Source organism: Simochromis diagramma, unplaced genomic scaffold, assembly GCF_900408965.1.
Source record: "Simochromis diagramma unplaced genomic scaffold, fSimDia1.1 OVJJ01000024.1, whole genome shotgun sequence".
Taxonomy (NCBI): Eukaryota; Metazoa; Chordata; class Actinopteri; order Cichliformes; family Cichlidae; genus Simochromis; species Simochromis diagramma.
In genome coordinates, this window is record NW_024387332.1 from 2,611,060 (window position 1) to 2,624,995 (window position 13,936).

The 13,936-nt window shown below is 41.0% G+C and overlaps 1 protein-coding gene across 2 annotated transcripts in view; it reads right to left on the minus strand.

Moving 5' to 3' along the window:
• Positions 1-13,936, minus strand: part of bcas3 (BCAS3 microtubule associated cell migration factor) — a 323,554-nt gene that overhangs the window by 14,316 nt on the left and 295,302 nt on the right. The gene's annotated exons all lie outside the window — the stretch shown is intronic.

Sequence of the window (13,936 nt, forward strand, 5' to 3'; positions counted from 1 at the left end):
TCTATATGCTACCATAACACAATTTGATTCAGCTGTAAGTATACACCAACCAAACAAACAGCTTATATGCAAACTTTCACTCGGGATTTAGGACTCATCATAGCGCAGAAACAGCACCGGTGAAGGCTACTAACGATCTTCTCATGGCCTCTGATAGTGAACTCATCCCTGTACTTATCTTGCTTTACTGCTGCTATCACATTTTACATCGGAGACTGGAGTACACCGTTGGGATTAAATGAAATGTGCTACATTGCTTTATAACATATTTATCTCATACAATGTAATCTATGTAAACATGCAGTCTTCCTCCACAAGCCCTTCCATGAGCCTCTTTGATGGGACAGATCATTTCACGTTACTTGAGTTTCCCTTGTGCAATATTATAAAACACTGCATACATTTCCACTGCTATGCAGATGATACTCAGTTATATTTATCTACAAAGCCAGATGACACAAATCAGGTTGTTAAACTACAGGCGTGTTTTAAAGATATAAAGGTCTGGATACCTGTGCTCTCGTAAATTCCATTTTCTTTTATCAGCACAAAGTCAAAAATATCCTGTCTCGATATGATGCTGAAAAACTAGTTCCTGCATTTGTTTCTTTTAGGCTTGACAAACTGTAACTTTGTATCAACAGCTGTCTGGAAAATCTTCCGTTGATTTAAAATGCCACAGTGAGAGTGCTGACAGGAGCTACGGAGAAAGAGCATATTTCTCCTACATTAACTTCTCTTCATTGATACGTGTGATTTCTAGAGTTTCTTGAAGTAGAACGGGAGTCAGAGTTTGTATTCAACCTCTGCATATGCTCAGCTAGCTACTCTTTTCTCTTAAAATGCTGTAACTGGAATAAGAGTCAGACTGTACTGGTTGTTTTCATTATCATATATCAATCACTAAATAATATGTAACTACTGTACAAATACAAATGCAATCATTTACTCGTTTATTGCAGGGACATTTTTATTAGGTACAAGTCAGTTTATTGTTTGCTCTTTTTCTAAGATTTTTCCAAGATTACAACATATACACAAGCGCAGAGTGACACTGACACACACAGTTACATTCACACACTAAAAAAGAAGCACATTTTGAAAACAACCTTTTCTGTTTCTGTAAAGTTATTTTGTCAGTTTTCAACGTTTCCCTCTGTTCTCTCTGCATTTATGCAAACAGACGTGTCCACATTTGGACATTTTGTTGACAGGAAATTCCCGTGTTCGAAGAAGCCGCCCTCGTTTGGCTTAGCTTAGCCGCTTCTCCATTATGTATCCTATCACTTATTCATGCCACCATATTTTATTAATGAACACACAAATACATACCTATATGCAGACTCATGTGAGGAGAGATTGCATGTGTGTGTTATATACAGCGTGTCGACATGAAATTGAGGATTACGGGATCCCTGCAGAACGTATGCATAGGTCTGTGTTGAGTGCATGAGTTACAAAAACATCACCTGATCTGTATACTAGCAGACTTTGCAAGTATTTGCAAAAATCTGATATTTTTCATGATGTGCTATAAGGATGAATATGATGCGATCTGCTGGGTTATACATGTAATATAATATTTAAAAAAAATAACATCATTTCTAAAGTGTGTTTTGTTTAAAAATATTTTTAATTTTACACCAGGGAGGAAGCTTACATCGTTTAAAGATTCAAAAATGTTTTCACATCTCAAAATCCTGAAGTAGTTTACATAATGAGCCCTGTAGCTTCCAACAATCTTAAGAAGTCCAACAAAGTGTTTTCCACATGGAATAAAATCTGCTTCTGACACGCCCCTCAGAAGTGGCCTTCCTGAGCTCACAAGGACTCAGTCTTTGATGGTTAATCAAAGGAATCAGATAAATGAAGTCATTCCACAAACCTATAAATGGTGCACAAAAGTATTTATGTGTAGAAGTAAAGAAATCTTGAGCGTAATCTTTGTATCCATCCTGCTTTTACAACTCTTCACACCTCAGTTGGTTTCAAACACAGATTTAAGTGTCAGTGTGAAGAGAGAAGATCTCAGGTGCTGTCAGACAATCCAGTATACACAGAAGCACTAAGGCTTCTTTTAACAGTGAAAAGCTGGAAGCTTATAATGTTTTCTCACTCGTTCAGCGCTGATGCATCAGGATACAGTGAGAAAGGGGGTCGTCTTGAAGTGAAGAACCATGAAGTCATAACCATTCATAGACTGAACGTGGATTACAACAATTTCAAGTTCACTTAACGCTCCGATTCACATGAACCACAGGTTTTTGTGCTATAATTAAAACATATAACATATCATCAGCAGGTTAATAATGTAGTCCCCTGATGTGTCAGCGGTACACAAAGCAAGATAACCTCAGCCCACGTCTGGTATCTTTACACCAAATTTCAAACTGCTTCAGTATCATGCGAGCAGAGTCGCTAGTATCAGCTGGAGTGACAGTTTGGAGAAAATGGCCTGCGTGCAGTTTGAGTGACGGGTCACGGATCACGGCGAGTTCACTGCTCGAGTCAGCAGAGCGACAGACGCTGCTGCGACAACAAGTATTTCGCTGCGTGCTGCTGCCGCCGCCAACGGTGGTGAAGCAGATTGGGTGAAGTGGATGGCCTTTAGCCACGAGTCCATTTTTGACTCTGTGCACAAAGTGTTTCCCCGCTCCTCTTGTTGTCTGACCAACCCAAAACAGACACGGGAGCAGGGCTTTAAAAAGCGCTTCCCACCACTCTAACCATCTTCCTCTTTCTCGCCCTAATTCTCTCACTCACTATGCTCTCCCTCGCCCTCTTTTTCTGTGAGCCCTCACAGCCCTGTGTGTGTGTGTGTGTGTGTGTGTGTGTGTGTGTGTGTGTGTGTGTGTGTGTGTGTGTGTGTGTGTGTGTGTGTGTGCGTGTGTGTGCGTGTCTCCCCAGAGCGAGCTGTTAAGTGCAGTCTCCCAAAAACTCCACAAAAGCCCATTTGCAGTCCACACAACATATACACAAGCGCAGAGTGACACTGACACACACAGACACATATATACACACAGTTACATTCACACACGGAGTATCTCACACATGCAGACACACATACATGCACACTTTTCACACTTCCCTCTGGGCAAACAAGGCAGAGTGGCAGAAACGAGGCTGGGATAAATGATACAATGATATCCAGGCCTGACTTGTCAGTAGAGTTGAGAGAGAGGATGAGGAGGATGAAGAGGAGGAGGGGCAGGCAGTGGTAGCTCTGAATACAGGAATTATTCTTCAGCGTCTCACCGTGTCGACACACATTACGCTCAAACTTTGGCCTGGCAATGTGGAGAGGGAGGGAGAGAGAGAGGTGGGTGAAGCGCTGAGGGGCAGCTATAATGACCACACTCTGCTTTCACACTCTCCGTCTCTTCTCTCAGCACCGTACTCTCTGGCCTTAGCCTCACATTCCCTTTTCTGTTCTTCCACTTGGTCCCTGACATCTTTTTCCCCCTCTCTTCCTCGCTGCGTTTGTTCCTTCGGTCTGTCACGGCAGGGCTGAGTAGCTTTCAGGGAGAGAGTGCACTCATTTGCTCTCTCTCTCTCTCTGCTGCTTTCTTCTCTCTCTTTGGTTAAAGCGAGGGGACAACTTGGCCCTCTGGGCATGTCACAAAATCATTAACTAATAGTTTTGAGTTAGTCAAGTATCCAAATGGTGCGTGTGGTCCGTGACGTATTGAGGCTGCATTCACAGCTTGTCATGCACCACAGACGCAAGCTGCCTTTAGATCGAAGCGTCCAGAAAGCCGGTAACTAAAGACTGGCCATGTTTCAGTCAGACTTTACTAGGTGGTCAGGGTAACATTTTGAGTAGGGATGTCTGATTCATGATTTATTCAGCCAGCCCTCTGGACAGATTGAGAAAGACTTCGAGTTCATGACAAATCACACTGGCATGTTGAAAACCTAAACTATTATGTTCGACTCGTTTGAGGAAACCAAAAGCAGACACGTTCAGCCCTCCGATGCTTTTTCCTGTACTTCTGCTGACCAGTGCTTCTCACTGATGTCCCATGCAATTATGTCTATCGGTTGTTGTCAGACCACAGCCAGTCAGTGAGCTTATGATGGAGCTGAAGCAGAGTTCATATAAACCCTCTGTGAGAGCAAGTATGTGCGGGTCCAGAAGAAATCAGTAATTAAACATGCTTCTTTAAAAACATGTTTAAAAAACAATTAAACAAACTTCAAAACATGCACCAGATCCATCCTGCTATACCTTTGGATAACTGATTAAAGGAAAAACATGGGAGATTTCAGGGCGAGGTGTTAGGCAGCACTCTCAATCACCAGCAACAAAATAACCAACGAAGCAAAGATTTACTTTCATATGATACACTGAAAATCCAGGAAAGAGCTGTGTTCTTTAGATTTGCTGTTTTTAGGCATTTTTGCATCCATATTCATGGGTCTTCATCTGTGACTGATGATACAGGTAAACTCTGCCTCCTAAAGTTACAAGCATTTAATTTAAAAAGGATTTTTTATGGCAGTATAATATTTAAACACAAGTACGACTCTCATCTTTAAAAATGATACAAATAAATTTGGCTTTTACTGGAATAATTATGGAAGAAGCCTTTGTTCACTGCACTCTCAAAAGCAGAGGACAGCAAACACGTGCCTGAGGTAATACAAACATAAAAAGGTGTTTCCTGTTAATGAGTGTGAAAAATGAGTTTGGGTTTGATCGTTTAAGGACATCTCTTCACTTCCTAAACAGCACATCTGCACGACTGCTTTCAAGACTCTGATCAGCCCATGTGAAAACCATGAGTGACAGGACAGATCCACGCAAAGTTTCAATAACTGACCGAACAGCAGAACAGCACAAAAATCCAGAGGAACAAGTTGTTCTGGTTTCACCTGCAGGAGCTGCTTCCAAACTGTGGCTCATGGCGATACAGTTAATTCTCTTAGTCTGACAAATAGGTCTTTAATAAAAAAGGCATTAAAAATGTAAAGATGCTGAAATGCACTTCTTTTGTGATCACTGTGAGATAACCTGATGGCTCTTTGTGCTTTGTTACTATCAGAAAGTGCCACAAAAACCTTAATCCACCCGGAAAGGCTGGTTTTAAAATATCCATTTTGCAATTTTGCTATTTTAATATGTGGTGTAGTTGTGCTATATATTTAACGCTTAGCTGATGGGAGCCAGAAATACTTTATTTACTATATTTACCCCAAACCAAAAATTGCGTAGTCCTGCCTTGATAGCACAGTCATATCAAAGAGAAAGTACACCCTCATTCATTTTTAAGGTTTTAAATGTCAGAAATAATTTAAAAAATCTTCTGCTCCTTATTAGGTCTCACAATTCATTCTCTACAGCTTATCCTTATCAGGGCCGTGGGGGGCTGGAGTCTATCCCAGCTACTATAGGGGGGGAGGCAGGGTACATCCTGGACAGGTCTGATGCAGGGCTAACACAGACAGACGCACAACTATTCGCACTCACGCCTATGGGCAATTTAAAATGACCAATTAACCTAACTGCACTAACACAAACACGTGGAGAACATGCAAACTCCAGAAAGGCTCCGGCCAGGTGGTGGAGTCGAACTCTGGACCCTCTGAGACATCAGAGCTAACGACCGACGATCAATTAAAAAAACACAACATGTTATGCTTTGTCATTTGTTATTTATGTGAAAAAAAAGAAATGGACTCTGGTGTACTGATTTCCAAATAGAGTTGATTAACTGATCATCAACAAATGTGCTGACCTCTGTGAAAGCAAAGGCTTTTGCAGTTTGGAGATCTAGAGCATTGAAGACATCACCATTGATCTTAGAGAGATCTGTAGTTTCCAGTTAACCTATGAAGGTTATAAGGCCCTATCCAAAAAGCTCTATTTGATTTTAACTTGAGAAAAATCATTCACAAGTGGCAAACTCTGACAGATTGAAGTGTACCAGGAGAGGACGTCTTCTCTCTAACAAGAACAAGGCAGCGCAGCTTAGGTTTGCAAAGATGGATCCAACCAAAACACAAGATTTCTTTAACAATGTCCTTCGAAAGGACGAGGCCGAAGTGAAGATGCCTGGCCACAATGCACTGCACAGAATCTAGAACAAAACCTCTGGAAAACAAAAGAATCAAAGTGTTGCAAAGTCCAGTGTATCTTTGTTTTTGTTAAATAAATAATGTCACGTGCTATCATGTCTTATGTGAGTTATCTCATTTTAGGACCTGACAATGATCAGATAATTTTTTCACTATGCCTCTGCATGAAACAAATCTGAAAAAGGTATATCAATGAATAACACTGATGCATCACGAAGCACTATGTGAAACTACTTTTTGTGTGGAATCTTTGGTAATGACTGAAACAAAAGCTAGCATTAAATATCTAGTCAGAATCAAAGCCTTGTTTTCTTCCCACTGTGACTGTATTTCATTCTAACATAGTTGCTCATGTACAAGATTCTTTGGGAAAAACAAAACATTTCTCAAAAAAAAGCACCACTGACGCTTAGACGAGAATTTTCACATTACCAATAAACAAATTTAGACCAAATATAACTGATATATCTGTGACAAGGCGGGCATGATGGTACTAGAAGCCGAAGCAGATTATGGTCAAAGCTTGCTTGCATGTTGCTCTCGTTGGCGTGTGTGTTACTGTATGGTTATTTATGTATGTTTAGTACTGAAGCCAGCAGACGTCTGGACTGATTGATAGGAAAAGAAGGACCTCCGAGCCTGAGCAACCCGCAAATCCTCCACTCATTCCTGTATATTGTTGTTCTTATGATGGGTATCAGTGTACTAAAACAAGGCTGAATAGCAAAGAAACCAGTCAGTCGGCAGGATAATAACATGGCTTTGTGTGAAAGGAGTACGCAGCCAATTCAAATACAGGATGTATTGTGCGACCATTAAATCACACTGCTGTCTGAACAGGCGTGCAGTTTAGTTTCCATGTTTCCGTAATAGCCCAATTAATGAGGTTTTCTATTGAATGATTTATATATAATTGCAAAAAGAGGCTATTCATTTTTACACAAAAAATTATTTCAAAAGATTAACCTATTTTTTTTCCTGTGCAGCTTGTTTGCATGACTTCAAGCTTGAAGAGCAGACACAGATCAGATACTTTGTCTCCAAGTCATGTCATTCACAGTCGGAACAAACCTGCTCGGTGCGTATGAACTTTGGTGACGTCACACTAAAATTTACAACTTAAGCGCTCCTTTGTGGTCTCAACCTGCCATTTTCACTTCCAGTAGTGTCTTCTAACCTTTCCCTGAATGTGTCTGATAATCTGAAAACATGTTCCTTTTAACTGTGACAATATTATTCTATGTTGGAATTATAGTCCCAGAATTATTTTGAATTTGCTGGAGTGTTTGCATTATTTTTCACACAACCTCTAAATATAGTGCTGTCAACACTGGTTTTACTTATAAGCAAACGTTTTTGTTTTGTTGTCCTTGTACGTTTACTTTCAAAGACACTATCACGTCTACATAAAGGCGTGCATTCCCAAAATAAAATCACAGCAGACTTAGATTTTAGCTGCTAAGTGGCTATCATATGTGATATAAAGCCCTTGGAGGTCACACTGACCTCAGAACAGGTCCTAATTAATAGTAAAAGCATTATATTTTTTTTGAACCACTCCACCGCTAACCACTGCTCCGCCACAGAGCCACGGCACAACGGTTAGTGCTGTTGCCTCATAGGAAGCCGGCTCTTGGTTCAAAGCCTGCCCGGGGCCTTTCTGTGTGGAGTTTGCATCAAATATGAAGCAGATAATACAATAAAGCAGTGTATAAATGTACTCGTAAGTGCTTTGAGTGGTCAGTACAACTAGCAAAATACTGTACAAATAACAGTGCACTGGGGGTTTATTTTTCTCCCTAAGAAGGTGGGTGTCATGGTGAGTGTGAGGTTACGTGTGAACCTGGTTGGCAAAGCCTTGATTGTCCCTGTGTATAGACTTGAATGTTGGTATATTGCACACAGCAATTCTAGTTTAAAACCAATAATTATGCAGCTGTCAGTTCACTGTATCACTACAAAGTCATTTCCCATTTAAAGGAAGCTCCAGTCTGCTGGGGCAGTTGCCCTGATTAATAACATATAATGACAATAATGAGAGAAACTAGCATGCTAACGAGATAAGGTGGTGAATGTAAAGCTAAACAGGCAATAATCTCTTCTGAAAGAAGTCTGGTTTTATTCAAAACACTACATCTGAATGAGAAGCTCCAACTTTGGATTGTGCAAAAGTATCTGCAACTGCAATAGAGGCGAGACCCATATAAAAGATATCTGAAGAGTAGCAACACTCTTGCATAACGATTTGCAGCTGCCATCTCCAGTCCAGGCTGTCAAAAGTGCCGTTGTTTGAGCGCAGAATTTTTAAAAAAGCTACTTTCATGTCAGTAGCTTCTGGGAAGCTGTAGGACTCTTTCCCTGCACAGACCTTCTGTTGGGGAACAGCTCATCATTTAAACTGCAGAGATGACAGCAGCAGTTTTCTCATCGTTACACAGAGGTACACTTTAACCAGGAGACATTTTTCTCAGTGTTTTGAAGACAAGATCCAAATCTGAAAATGTAACAGAAAAATAATGGGCCCATCAACCAATTATTGCCCACAGGGACTAATAACCAAAGCAATTATGCTGCTTTAGAAATGAGTAAGAGTAATGAGTAATGTATTACATTTTTCCAGTCAAGGGCCCAACACCAGTTAGATGCATACAGGAGATTACAGGCTCTTGGCAGTTGCCAGTGGCATTAGAACAAGAAAGCATTATTTTTGATAGGTTATTGTAATATACAGTGCACATTCATCAAATGGTCCAAATGGAAAAAGAGCATGCTATTACAGTGCAATGCTGTCTAGTGTAATATTGATTAGTAAATGGGGTGAGAGAGATAAGCAGCAAGGTGCCATCTCTTTAAGATAGTTACAAGTGCTAAAACAAACATGCTCCCATATGTTCCAGCAAACATACACACAGTTCCTTTGTTAGAGAGGAAACCCTCAATCTTCACCGAGTAAATACATCAACAGACATTTCCTACTTCAAACTTTCTTTATCTTTTAGAGATTTTTTCAAACACATACAAAGCAGCGCATGAGCCAATGTTTTCTCTGAAGTGATAACATCAGAGGTTCAGTGGAACTCTCCCAAAGCCTACATACAGTGTGTCACCCAGCCAGAGGCCTACAGTCGAGGCTCCAACCAGCAAATTGCCAATTATTAAGTCAGGGTGACTGTTTGGATCACTGCCTGCAAGTTCATAAATAATAACATTTTTAGAGGTACAGCAGGCCAGTCACCTGGACAGAGTCACATGGGACACACACACACACACACACACACACGTGCAAAAACATATAGAATGCACACATGTGTACATGCAAATTCAAGTAATTGCAAACATGTGCATACACTACAGAGAAAATTATAGACTGTTTTCCTGCTAATGCATGTATGTGAAGAGTATATAACTAAAAAAAAAGTAAAGGCACTCACTAACCTACTTGTATATACATTTAGTATACACATTCGCACACACAAGAGTACATTCGCACATACCGCTTAAAAATAAACATGTGGAAAGGGTAGTTAAAATTCATGCATACACTAACACTCAACCATTTACACAGAAACACACACACACACACACACATAAGGAAGTGCACTCAGCCTTTTTGTGTTGATAAGGCTCCCCTAAATATTTGTGTTGAGTCGGGCTTTGAAAGAGCCAGCTGGGTTCTGGGCTGTTCAGACACTTTTGCTATTATTATCATTATTATTATCATTATTATTATTATTGTTGTTACTCCCAGTTTCTTTGAGCTGGGCTCCAACAAACAGGGTTACATTTGACCTGCAGGGTGTGGGTGGTCCCCTGGACCCTTCCCTCATCAATCAAACAGGGTGAACTCAACACACAGTCTGTAGCAAAGTAACATGAAAAACAAATAATGTTCAATGATATTTGGCTATTGGTTACACCGCTCTGTGCTATGATGATTATGTGAGTCATAAAGAGTTAGTGCTCTATCTTGTGCTCATCACTCAGAGAACGTCTTGACATCAGATCAGGTATCAGATAAACAAAGCTGAAAGTGACGTGCTTGATTTGAGCTGGACATCAAGCATTATATGAATTTTAATTGACAGAAAATGATGCTAAAACTGAATGTACTTTTATGAACTGACTGTAAACAGGCTGTCACAAAGTCTTGTAAGTATGTAGATGGTGATAAATTTTGAAAATTGATGTGGTTTGTTGAAGTACAATGTTTCAATTCAATTGAATTGTAAAGAGCATCAGTTCAGGCTGAGTTTCAGAATAAGAGCATTCTTCAGAATAATATACTTTCTTTAAAGCCTGTTAGCGGTTATTGCAAGTGTTTGATCAAGTAATCATTGCTGCCCCTGGATTGGGAATCAATATAATAAAACTATTAACCTGCATTGATTCAAAATATGTTGCATGTATTGGCAACATTCTGTCGATTTGCCCAAACAGAGCAGAGACAGAGCACTATATGTACACGTGGCTTTTATTTCTACATACAGCATTCTGTATTTGAACTATTTTGTTCTTATCAAAACTGCTAGTACTGAGCCTGAAATACCCATCCACCAAAGGCACGATGAAAGCAAAAATGTCATCACAGCAGTTCATGTTGTTTTATGCACGTTTTATGGCCCCATATTAAACGAAGTAATAAAACAATGGCCCAGAAGCAAGTCACAGCTCCAAATTTGAAATGCTAACCTTTATTTAGCTCTAGTCAAAGGCTGTTTACCATGACACCTCACTGATTCAACTCATTATGGGACTGTTTTGATCTCCTGCTGTAAACATGGAACTGGGATCTCTTTCCTTGGAAAACTCTGATGCACAGCAAGTGACACAACAGCTACGAGCACTGGACACCAACGATGGAGACGAGATGAAAATACTCCACCACTTAAAAATATTGTGTACCGCATAATAACATGATGTGAGCAAATGAACACAACATGTGCCATTGTTCCTGCTCTCAGCTGAGATACACCAGGTTGTGTTTAGCAGTAGTCCACTGTCCATATGGCTTCAATGGAATTTATGTTGGGCAGGCACCAATAAGACAAATCTAATTAGCAACATTATATCATTGGAGCCAAATCTAATTTCAGTCCCAGTGTGTTTTAGTCGTCAGTGACTCTCTCCCCTCCTCTTCTTCATCTTCTCTTCTCTCTCTCCCTCTGTCCATCCATCCATCTCTCTGTGTGAGTGTCACCTGCCCTCTGAGCTGGCGACGCTGGGTCTCGGCATTAGCGTGAGAGCCCTATTACACTGACTGGAGGCTTTGTTTTCCCTGTGAATCTGCGAAAGTGTATGTGTGTGTTTGTGTGTGTGTGTTCTCGAGAAGAATGTCAGAGAGATGGTGATTTGTTACATCAGCAAGCATTCCAGCCCTGAGACCCTCTGAGTGTGTGTGTGTGTGTGTGTGTGTGTGTGTGTGTGTGTGTGTGTGTGTGTGTGTGTGTGTGTGTGTGTGTGTGTGTGAGGAGACATGCGGAAAGGAAACACCATCGTTTGTGGCCGTACACCGATCCAAATATACTTCAGTAGATTATCAGGGAGCAAACAGTTTTCAAAGACGGGAACAAAACTGTAATAAACATCAGTGGGAAGCATAAATAATAACACATAATGTGTTGACTGGTTGTGCATACAGGATGGAAAAGTTTGTAAAAATTTCACTCAGCAATTGTGCAGAAACATGTGCCACACGTGCAGGTGAGGTGAGAGTGTGTTTGCACTCATGTTCAAGGTCTATGTTAGCCACTCGGTGTCTAAGCACTGGGGCCACAGGTCCCAAGTAAATGGATTCTCTGTGCAAGATACCATCTGCTGCTGCTCATCTAACCCTCAGACTGACACACATGCACGTGCACCCCCCCACACACACACTATAGACACACAATAGACATGGACAGGCACAGGACTCAGATCTTCTAAATCAGGGCTAAGAGCGCTTTTTAACATTTCTTGAAACAATGTCACAAAGAATAAAGAAAGGCAGACCTGGTGGTCTCACTATAGTGAGCTCGTCTCGAATTAATATATGATCATTGAGAAGTTCTGGTGTCAGGCACACATATAGGTGAGTATACCTGCTGTTTGTTTTGTTTTAAATTATACTCGGGAATAATATTCACGCAGCTGATATGGAATCTGACTTCTACAGTCTGTACAGGCAAAATAAAACTAAATTCACCTTCTTGTCTGATTATTGTGAACTTTCCCAACAAAAGAACATTAGACAATATTCATGAGCTACTTTAAACAATGGAAACAATTAAAAGAATTTACATTCTAAAATTACATTTTAGTTACAATTCTGGTTGCTTTTCACATTGGTATATAAATGCCTGTAACGACAGTGTGGGCGTGGCATAGGAAAGGTCATAATGAGCTTTCAGAGTCAGTGACAGGGCAGATTTCAAAGGAACAAATATATCTTTTTCAGTACAAGAGTTTCAATAAAAAGTGCTCATTAAAAAAATCTTTAAGAATAATAGAAAAAATATTAAAAATGATTCTAAACCTCCGCATGTTAAAATCAAAGATAGATGAAAAAAGTCAGAAAATAGTGAATGTTGCTTTTGGAACCATGGTGAACTATTCCTTTAAGCTTTTCATGTATAGCTTGTGTCAATACCGACCACTTGTTCAATAAACAGGTTATCAAACACACTGCACACTAACCAAGATAGATGGCATCGTCAGAGCCAGGTTCCTTTTACTTCCCTGTGAAACCACAACTTGTGGCCATCCCGGGCTCTCTCCTCCTTATAGTACAAACAAGAACATTTCCCATATGTTACAATGTAGAAGTGCTGCGCTATTAGATTAGCCTACAGAGTCTGAAGCCTCTCCGTCTCTATGAATGGATGGATGGAGGAACCAGCAAGTTCATCGCATTCCCTGTGGATGATGTCTTCATCGTGGCCGAAGGCGCAGGAAAGGGAGAGTGTGTGTATACGTCGCGGGCGTATTTTGATGTAATGTGATCAGTAATGAATTTTGTGTTGCATTAGGGGGAGTGGAGGGGAACAGAGGTGGTCGGGAGAGAATACCAGGGGGAACACGAAGCGACTGACTAGTAGTGTCCACGAGTCTCCGGCATCTAATCTAATGAAGAGACTCAGAGAGGGAGATGGGGGAGAGTGGTGGTAGTGGAGGTGGGGTCAGTAAAAAAGAGTGATGAGAAGAGAGAGAGAGAGAGAGAGAGAGATGCTACAAATGAGGTTAAGTCTGAACGGAGTGGGAGGACGGGGGTGGACTTGGTTGGATATGGCCAGGGATGTTTGGGAGGGGTGGGGTGGGCTGGGGGTTGATAGTCGATGCTAAATCCATTAGGGCCTTGTGACCATCGCACTCCCTTACCCCAAAACCCTCTGCACCCCCTCCCCCCCACACACATTTAAGTCAAAGGAGCTCTTGTTCACTTAAAGGGTGGGGGGGTTGGGTGTGTGTGGGGGGGGGTTGAGCACGCTGTCGCTTCCTAAATGAGTTAACCATTTGGACTGTCAGGGCCAACAGCATGTCTGCTGCGCGCACACACACACACACACACACACACACACACATACACACACACACACACACACACACACACACACATACACACAGGAAGCCACAAACTAAAGCTGGTCGTGTGCTGATATGCCATAACCTCGTACACACATTCAGACAAGCAGAACATCCTACAAGCTTTGAGGTAATCAATTTCTGGACCTTGACCTGAGAAGCACTGTATGCTGGAAGTCAGGCTACATAACAAACACTTAGCTGCACTGAAAACATCTCTAATGAGGTAAATACCATGAGCAAAACAAAAGAAAGGAAAACACCCAGATGATCATTTTTGGTGCATGCAAATATGGATTTC